Here is a 10170-nt window from a genome sequence, read left to right on the forward strand (position 1 = left end):
ATGAGCATCACAGCTGCTACAAAGTTGGGAGCACATAATCACCCAAAACTCACTTTTTATGCTCTAGTATTCCATTTTCTGGCATTAAAAAAGGCATCAAAGCTGTTCCAGCAAGACAATGCTCCTGTGCACAAAGCGACCTCAGTGTAGACCTGGTGTGTGTGTGTAAAGGCTGGAGTAGAGCGCAAACTGGAGTCTGATTTCACAACTGTCATAGGAGCTGAATAATCACAAATCCCCACAGCAAAGCTCCAAAAACAGTGGAAAGCATTTTCAGAAAAAAAAAATTATATAAAAAAATCTGGAGATTATTATGAGTTCAAAGTAGACCTAAGTCTGGAATAGCACAAACATTATGCATGTACGGTTTGCTTGTAATGTAGAGGTGTACTATTTATCTTTTTGTCTGGAAAAATAAATGATTACAGCTTAAAAGCCTTTAAAAGTGTTTATTGTACAGTGAATTATCCATTAAAAAATGTAAAACAAATGTATAATAGTTTATATTTTTTCGCATGAAAATTTGTAATCTTTTATTAAGCATTTATATAAGGAACCTCAGTTGTCAGTGTTTTGTAATAGTACTGTTTTAACAGGAATATTCTCAGAATTTTGTTGCCTTTCCCCTCTTATTAACATTAAAAGAAAAGAATGAGACTGGTCAGGGAACAGTTATTTATAGAAGCTGTTGTAATGCATGTTCTAACAGAAAGTCTCCACTGCATTAAATGTTATTAGGAATGGTTAAAATGCACAATGCGCTGTTTACTAATGTGTTTAAATCGTAATCATGGGCATAATACTATACTGTAGTATAAGAAGTAAAAGAAACTCATACTGTTATTGTTTACTGTTATAATCGGTTTCGGAAAATAATTACTGTAGCACTTCATCACACTGTGGTAAGTTTTGTGCCCTTGACCAAATCGAGAGATTGCCTACGCTTTGATGTGCCTCATGGGCTGCTTTCCCTCTCGTTTTGCTTTTCAAAGAGCCAGTCGATATTTGCTTCTCCTAAACAGAGCTGATGTCCAATACGATTCGATTACCAGAGCATTACGCTGAGAAATACAGTGGAACTGATGCAGGATCTAATTTATGGGGCATCACATTTCCCAATTACTGCCATGCGATACGTGCAGCATTATCACGAGAAATAAAACAACACAACAAGTCCATATTTGGCAATTTGACAAACTCTATGACTTAGGATAATGTCAGACAAGGTGTGTCAAATGATAGACGGTCGGAAGTCAGAACTTGTTTCGCTCCAGATCGCTTTTTGCAAACAAGAGAAAACGTTTTCATCCCAAAATAGTACACACTTCTCAAAATGTCCTTTGATTCCTTCTTAGTTCCTGATCAGGCTTATCTGTTCTCCATTTGTTTTTCTTCTTTTCCCGTAAACGATGAAATTGTTGCATCAGTGTTAATGGTACTGTAGAAACCACAGTTGATGCTTGTGGCTTTTGTCAGGAACTCAAGCTTAGCTAAATGTATCTACACCACAGGAAATCAAGTAAATGGATAAACCTCTAAAAGTGAGGATTAAAGCAAATATTCAGTGTGATGCAGTCTACAGTAGTACAGTATTGGGTTCAGTCCCTTTCACAGTTTCAGCTATTCCCAGTAAAAGCATAGATTATTACAAAATAAATATTGAATATGTCAATTTTTTTACAATCTTATTTATCAGCATGTTATTTTGGGAGGTGCAAGGAAACCGGAGAACTCGAAAGGAACCCACATGGACACAGAAAGTACATGTGAAACTCCACTTGGGAGGTAACTTGAGCTCAGGATCGAACCGTAGACGAGGGGGCGGCGCTCCCTACCGCATCACTGCTATGTCACAGATTAATTTTTCGCCATATTCCAAAGACATCCAATGTCGTTTTTGACTGTAGAAGAAATGGAGATGTTGGTGCAAATTCTGAACTCAAACTCCCAGAATGCACTGCTGGCTAGATCTAGATAAGCTTAGATAGTTAGCAATCTATGAGATGATAAGTGTACAGTATTAGCGTGAGGAGGTGAGGGAACTGCTCAGACTACTAAAGGACTACTTATCATCACTTTCCCCTTGAATGGCATTGTGGGTAATTTAGGAAGCTGTTAGCCAAAGTGAAAATAGACTAACATGTCAATGCAAGAAGTTTAAACTAAGTCATTACATAATAAACCTTAAATCGCATAAAAGGTTGAGCTTGTTCAGGATGGATTTATTTTCACACTGATCACGATATACCTTCCGTCTGAAAAGCATCTGGATTGTACCTTTAAGTCCATGTTTATTATCTTTTAATACTCTCCATCCTGTCCTGTGGTGCTAATCTGTCATCTGCCTGATGAACCACATCTTACATTATTAACAGATAGGCCTTTGATTGATTTTTTTTTCTTTTTTCTTACAGTGGAAGTCATTTTCTTTCATGACTCGGTCTCTCTTAGTGCGTGCATTAACGGTCGAGTGCACGCGTCTTTTGAGCCGCATGGATGCAATAACTGCCTTGTGTTAAATGAAGAACAGCAGGATGTCCGTGTGGGAGTGATCACTCCATCATTGTAAATGCTAATAAAGCACAGGACCTACATTGTCTTAAAATCAAGCTGGAGTTTGTGTCGGGAATTATAAAAAAAAAAGAAAAGAAAAGAAAAAGAACTTTACTCCCACAGATTTCCTGCTCTCCAATGAGCCAAAGCCGTGTGTGAGTGTTTGTCAGAGATATACGAGTCTTGGCAGGGGAACGGGACAGCGACCGGGCCTGCTTTGAAAAGAAAATCTTTCTTTCTGATCCCGCCCTTCAAAGTTTTTGCTGTCTAATGGCTTTTTAGAGGCGAGTTAAATAAATTGTATCAGAGTGCTCAAGTCAACACCTTTCATACATGGAAATGGAGAAATGATGAAATAAAGGAAGTGGGAGAAATAAGCAAAAATCCATTAAGCCTTTATACAATCTGTATGATCCCTGGATTACAAAAAAGTCCCAAATTACAGTAGGCCTTTCCGAGGAACGTTTTTGTGAAGGTATGCTGCTCATCTTCACTGCAGTTGTCTGATGAGTGTGATGTGTCTGCGTCACACCACTCTGTGGAACCACATTCACATTCCCATGTGGCTTCTGCTGTCATGGCTGCTCCCAATGTTTTTTTTTTGTTTTTTTGTTTTTCCATTCAGCTTGCGCCAAATTACTACATGTGCCTGTCTCGGCAAGAGATATGTGACAGGAAAGAATATAAAACAAGAGATAAGATCTTCCTCTTCTTCTTCTTTGTCTTTCGGCTAATCCCTTTCAATCTGTATTAATCCCAGGGGAAATTGCCGACATATACAGCAATTCAATCATGTAGTTCTGAATGTAGTTTTATCTGCCTCTTATTGTTCAGTAGACTATTAGAAAGCATGCTTCTTCGGATAGATAGCAGTTCATAGCTTCCAAAAAGGGGTCCATTAACTTTTTAAGGTCAAACTGTAAAGTCCCATGAGGTTGCTGAACATTTCTTAAGGTTATACTTAGCAATGTGTTGACACTTTGATTATACTTAGTCAAAGTGCTGACGCTTTTATACTACAGCACTTTTAATTTCCGTCAGGAAATCTGCAGAAGAAAAGCTTAGAGGTAGAGGAGTTTATGTTTCCTGGTTTCTCTGTTACATGACAAGCTGCATGCTTTTGTTTTATTAGCAGAAAGAGAGAGAATAAAGGCGTGGCAGGTGAAAGAACAACTGTTAATAGCTCCTAAAATGGACTGTATGTCTACAATTTTGCATATATGTTCCAGAATATTAAATGTAACTGTAAATGTGTTTTAAAAAATTATATGTTGTTGAATAAATTTAAATGATAAGTGTTGATGAATTACTGTGTAATAATAAGAATAAATACATAAATACAAAACTTTATTCTTATTTTTTTCCTCTTACACAAATCCTTATGTGTTTTTATTTTACACTGTAGCTCTTAAAATAAAAGTGAACCATGTTTTATCAAAAAAGCTTTATTTATATAAAAGCCTAAAGGCAACTACAAAAAAGAAAAAAAATCTAAACCTAAAACTTCATGCTTATTAAAGAGAAAAAAATATCAAAGATCAATGGGTCAAACGTACTTCCTGTCTTCTGTGTCATTAAGAAGCATTCCTGGGATCATATCCTGCCCCCAGCTGTGTCTCCAGTGAGAAAATCATCTGTGGAAACTCATCTGGCTCTTAAATCCATCTCATGTGTACAATCGAGCACAAAAGGGGTAGATTCCTGGGGTAGGACTGAGGGACTGCGTGGGATTTCTGGAGTTTTGGTAAAAGGGCCGGGAAGATGTGATTAGATGTAAGGAAGAAGAGAGATTGTTTACTTCTTCCCAGCTTACCTGATCTACATAGCTAACGGAAATTGTATATATATATATATTTTTTTTTTAATACAGATATATATATATATACACACACACACACACACACACACACACACATTCTGCCTGGACAAAAAAAAAATAAACAAACAAAAACAGTCACACTCCCTAAGAGCTCACATTTAGTTTTGATCATAGCACACAATGTGGTGGCCAGTTCATGTGTGAAAATGATTCCTCATGCTCCCAGAACCACTTTTTCACAATTTCACAATTAAAAAAAAATAAAAAAACAATTGCCACATAACATGGCATTTTAATGCCAACTGAAGCAACACCAGATCATAACATTGCCCCCAGAGGCTTGTGCAGTGGGTACTATGCATGCGCTTTCCTTCTTATCCTGACACGCACATCACTTTGGTACAGGGTCAATCTGGACTCATCAGACCACATGACCTTTGTCCATTGCTCAAAAATCCAATCTTTATACCATCTAGGAAATTCAGTTATCAACACACAGCTGTTTAGTTCCAATTCTATGAGCTCTCATCACATTGTGTGTATGGAAATACTTATATTTTTTTTTACTATTGAACATAGCTATGATTTTTATTGTACTGCTGATTTTTCACCCCATTCTTTTTTAAAAATTAATTTTTTTTTTTTTTTAAGCTAAGACATTGTACTGTATGTTTCACACATGACAAAACTTCAGTAGAGTTTAAGGGGAAAATTTTGGAAAAATATAAAATTCAATATACAACATAAAGTACGCTGTAAAATGAAATCTCTGATACATTTAGCATTTTATTGATTATTTAATATTAAGTAAAACATGATATGTATCATATTTCTATTCTTCTTCTTTTTTTTTTACTGTAGCAACCATAGCGTACATGTACCTGTACGGTATTTCTACATGTACTCTATGGTTTATCACTTATGTTAAATAAGCAGGAAAATGCACATTTGGATATGCTCAGGCAGAGCTGCTGGTATTGTTTTAGAAAACGACAAATGACCAACTCCAAAAAGAAAAAGAAAAAAGACATCTAAACGCCATAAAAAAAATAAAATAATATTTTTTAATTTTCAGGCTTGTCCCTGAGATCTGTGAAAGATAATGTGGCTGAGGCTGGATAGTATTGATCTCGCTACTCTTCCCCCCTTCTATCTGACCATCCATCTATCTATCTTATATGCACAGCAAAGATGATATGGAGATGACACATACATTATAGCAGTGCAGTATTGTATACAGCCAACATAGGGCATTATTAATGAATTAATAAATAATAATAATAATAATAATAATAATAGGGTCTCAGATTTTCCAAATCAAAGACGGCCTTGAGCGTGAGTGTTATAAAGTTTGCCATAAACCTCCTGCCTGGACACAAACCGTATACTCCCTGAGAGATCGAGATAAAGAGTTGATTCACTCATCCATTCCTGGGCAAGTGTGTGATCGATAGGAAAGCCCTTGATCCTCTCCTTAGCTTAGCTCTCACGCTGACTCTCATGAGGATGCCTGTTAAATGTTTACTCCAGGTTGCTGTTTAGGGGCAACTAGACACCATGTCTGGGATGACGATGACCTGGATGTCAGGGAAGCTCTAAGTTTTTGGCATTTTTCACCGACACCGTCATCAACAGCATCTGTAAGGAAGTGGTTATGAGTACTGTACACACAGTTGCACATTAACATGACCTGGTGTGACCCCTGTGACTAAAATTTCACTTTCCGTTTGACAAATAAAGGACATAACATTGTCTTAATCTCTATTCTGTTGCTTAAGTTTGTGTGAGCTCTTATATTGCAATAGTAAATGAAACTGTATATTTTATTTACATATAAAAGCAATTCAATTCAGATGCTTGTGGTTAACGTTATGGTACAACACATACTGTGGGAACCCGGAAATTCTACTAGACAGTGTGAGAGTTTGGTTCAGACCTACAGCTTGTAGTGTGCTGACACCTAGTGTTCAGGATGAAGAAATGCACCACATGGTTAAAAACGACAACATGGCTTCAAAAGGTTCAAATCGACCCTTAAAATGATAAATAAAACATGTTTCATTTAATGTGGGATTACTCAGCGTGCTTCAAATGCTTTTACTCGAGTCAAGCTTTAAATTTTAAACTTAATTATTTAACATAACAGTAGAAAAGGTGAAGGCTAACTATGGACCAGTAAGACATTTTTACTTTTGCTAATACATGTAGTGTATTGTCAGGTTTTTTTGTTATGCTGTTTTTCTTTGATTCATTTTTTTTTGTAGTAGTATAATTTAAAAATAGTAGATACAGTGCATTAAACGGTATTTAAGATATTATAGGTGGAACAGTGATATGCCTATAATAGTCACCGTGCACCTCCATGGTCCTGGGTTCGATTCCCGCCTGGAGTTTGCATGTTCTCTCCGTTATTGGTGGGTTTCCTCTGTGAGCTCCGGTTTTCCCCCACAGTTCAAAAGCATGCAAATTAGACTAATTGCACTTCCCAAATTGCCCAGAGTGTGTGAATCAGTGTGTAAATGTTAACCGGTCCTTCCACAGTTGTAAAAATGGAAATAATACAGGGGTAATCACCATTGGTCTTTACGGTCCCTGCTTGGACTATACAGAAGTTCCTAGATGGATAGATGGAAGATGATATAACTTTCAAGTACAGTATATGATTTTTTTGGTATTTGTTTAAAATTTAATGTTTACTAGAGGCAAAAAAAAGAACCCTTACTAGATTTGGAAAGATTCAGTCAAGATGTTGAGCAAGATGATGAGAACCTGCCCTAGAGTACGACTACTTTTTGATGAACAACAGTTTATTATAATACTTTTTTTTTTTAAACTTAAATTGAATTAATTATTGCATCATTTTTATTTGTACCCAAGTGAACATCTTTAGATGGTCTTGTGGTTGTCCAAAGGTTAATGGTTAGTTTTTTTTTATTAAATTTGAAAAAATCTAACAAGCCCCAAAAGCACAATATCTGTTGCATTTCCCTAATAAATCTGCACAGTTTGTGTAAACTCTCACAGTAGCCGATTGACACTAATTTGACAGAGGAACAAACTGTCAAATTAGTGTCAATTGGCTCCATCTATATGGTATGTACTATATGGTATGTAGAATAGTATGTACTATAGTTTACCATGGTAAAAAAGTTTATAGGCACCTTATACTGTATGTCACATATGCCTATAAAAATTCTACCATGGTAAACTATGGTGCATACCATTATATGCATAATATTCTATGGCATTCACCAAAGTATTGTATTACACACCGTAGTAATACCATGGGTCTCAATGAAGTGCCATGATATGCTATAAAGTCCTACGGTGCCTACCATGTTGAACTAAAGTACATATCATTTTACCACATCGTGTTACAGTACTGTGGTTCCTCCGACACTACCATGGTAGGCACCATAGGACTTAATAGCATATTACGGCACTTCATTGGGTGCAATGGTAGTACTACGGTGTGTACCACATTACTTTGATAATTGTATAATAATAGTTTAAGTATTGAAAAAACAGATACCTCTTGAGTCGTCATTTAAAGGTTGTCAAAGATTCACCTGTAAATACTGTACCATATTAGATATGTGAGTACATACTGTAATACAGGTATGTTCTGATACAGGTAGTACAATAGTATTATAAGTAATATTATTAGTTTTAAGATACACTATGGTATGTAATTAATGTTACATACATACATACAATGCCACCATGCTGTATTAATATTACAATTATGGTCACATTTATTGTCATCCTATGTTACTTAAGACAAGAGAATACGAAAGCCACCATACTTAAAATGAATTTTACAGATGGGATGGAAGGCAGCACTTTGAATAGTGGACATTATAAACATTTTTAATCATAAATCAACACTGCTTACACTGCATCATTAGAAAAAACAACACACATGCTAACTACATAATCAATACAACATTTACTCACTTAGTCAAAGAACAAAACAATCAATTTGCTTGGAAATTGCAAACAGAAGAAATTACAAAAAAGAAAAAAAAAGTATTTTTGGCAGATGTCACAGCAGAAGGAAATTCTGAATACGTGGCCGTTGCAAGTGTACTTTCCACACTTGTGTTAGTTTTGCAGTCTATTTAGTTGGATAAAATTGCACCCTGTTCCTTTTTTGGCCCTTTCTGCAATCGATCAGGACCAGCTTCAGATCACTGCACTGTCCTAACAAGTGCTGCTGGGGCTGGTCAGATTTTGGTCAACTTTATGAAGTGTTCCAATGGCCTTCCAAAGTACTTGTAATTGCAGGGGGATGTTGATGATGGTATGAAATACAGGCTGTTCTTTTCTTACAACTGTGAGTGCCTGTGAGTTAAAATTATACGCCTTGATGGTGCCCTAATCAATGATGGTGTTTTTTTTTTCTTCCTTTTCCAGGCACTTACGTTTGCATTCTTGTGAAATGTGGAAATTAGAGAAAATGGCAGCTCAGAATTGTTCCTTCTCACAGTACCAACTCTGGTGAGGTTGCTCTTCAAAATGTTATCATACATATGTATTCACCAAACTGTTTCCACAATGTTAAGAACATGACATTGTCCCAAATGTCTTGGCATGCTGAAACATTAAGAATTCCTTTCACTGGAAGTAAGTGGCCGAGCCAAAGTCCTGGAAAACAACCTCACAGCAGTTCCAACATGTCTGTGCACAAGTGCACAAAGCAAGAGTCCATAAAGACTTAGGCGAATATGGTGTGAAAGAACTTGACTGGCCTGCACAGAGTTTTTGTTTTCAGTATTGCTTTTGGCAATATAGTGTAAATCAAGGGTTATTACAGTAAATAAAAGATTTTGCAAAATTTATACAAAAAAAACATGCACTTAAAAAAATGCCATACAGCATGGATTTCTATCAGTGTGGAATTTCACTTAAACAGTTTGACAATAAATTGAGATAAACAATATTTTAGGAGCTCAAAAGATCACAGCCATATATGTGCTTGGTTGATGATCGGCTGGATGTGATACTGCGAATCCTGTTAAAACATGCAAAGTGAAACTTAAACTTGTATGGGAACAGGGCTGATGATGCTCTAAATGGCAGTATTTTTGGAATAAAAAATGTATGTGTGATGTCCTGCGATGACCTGTATAGGTCATTGGTTTTTAACCCTGGTCCTGGTGGGCCACATCCATAATAATATAATATTTTAGTATTTTTCTCACCTCACTATTACTACTGTAATAAGCTATTTAACAGCTTTTAAGGAAAAAGCTAATTTAAAAAAGATAGTGGTTTTGATAAAGGAAAGTATAATACTAAACCGTGCGGAGCAGGTGGTTCTCCAGGACCAGGGTTCAGAACCGCTGGTTTAAGCCATAGCATAGTTTGCATGTTTTGTTGAGGCCTGGTTTATAGCATTAATAAGTGTTTGGTTTTAAATTGTCAATAACCATTTTAAACCCGGAGAAAACTCACTAAGTTTGGGGAGAACACATAAATGCCACATACACAGACTAAACTTGAGATTTTAACCTCACATACCAAAAGGAAATATTTTAGCTCTTACATTTGGCAGACACCCTTATTCAGAGCAACTTACATTTTTATCTCATTATACATCTGAGGGTTAAGTCCCTTGCTCAAGGGCCCAACAGACAACTTGGTGTTTGTAGGATTTGCACCAGTGGCTTTACCCCTGACCTACCCCCTGAGCTCTTAGCTTTATGACAAAAGCAAAATCAAACTAAAATTTTTTTTCTAGCAGGGACTATCTCCACAGTATTAAAACTAGCAGATGTTTACAAACTTGTGGGGAC

The sequence above is a fragment of the Clarias gariepinus genome, chromosome 25 (assembly GCF_024256425.1).
Source record: "Clarias gariepinus isolate MV-2021 ecotype Netherlands chromosome 25, CGAR_prim_01v2, whole genome shotgun sequence".
Classification (NCBI taxonomy): domain Eukaryota; kingdom Metazoa; phylum Chordata; class Actinopteri; order Siluriformes; family Clariidae; genus Clarias; species Clarias gariepinus.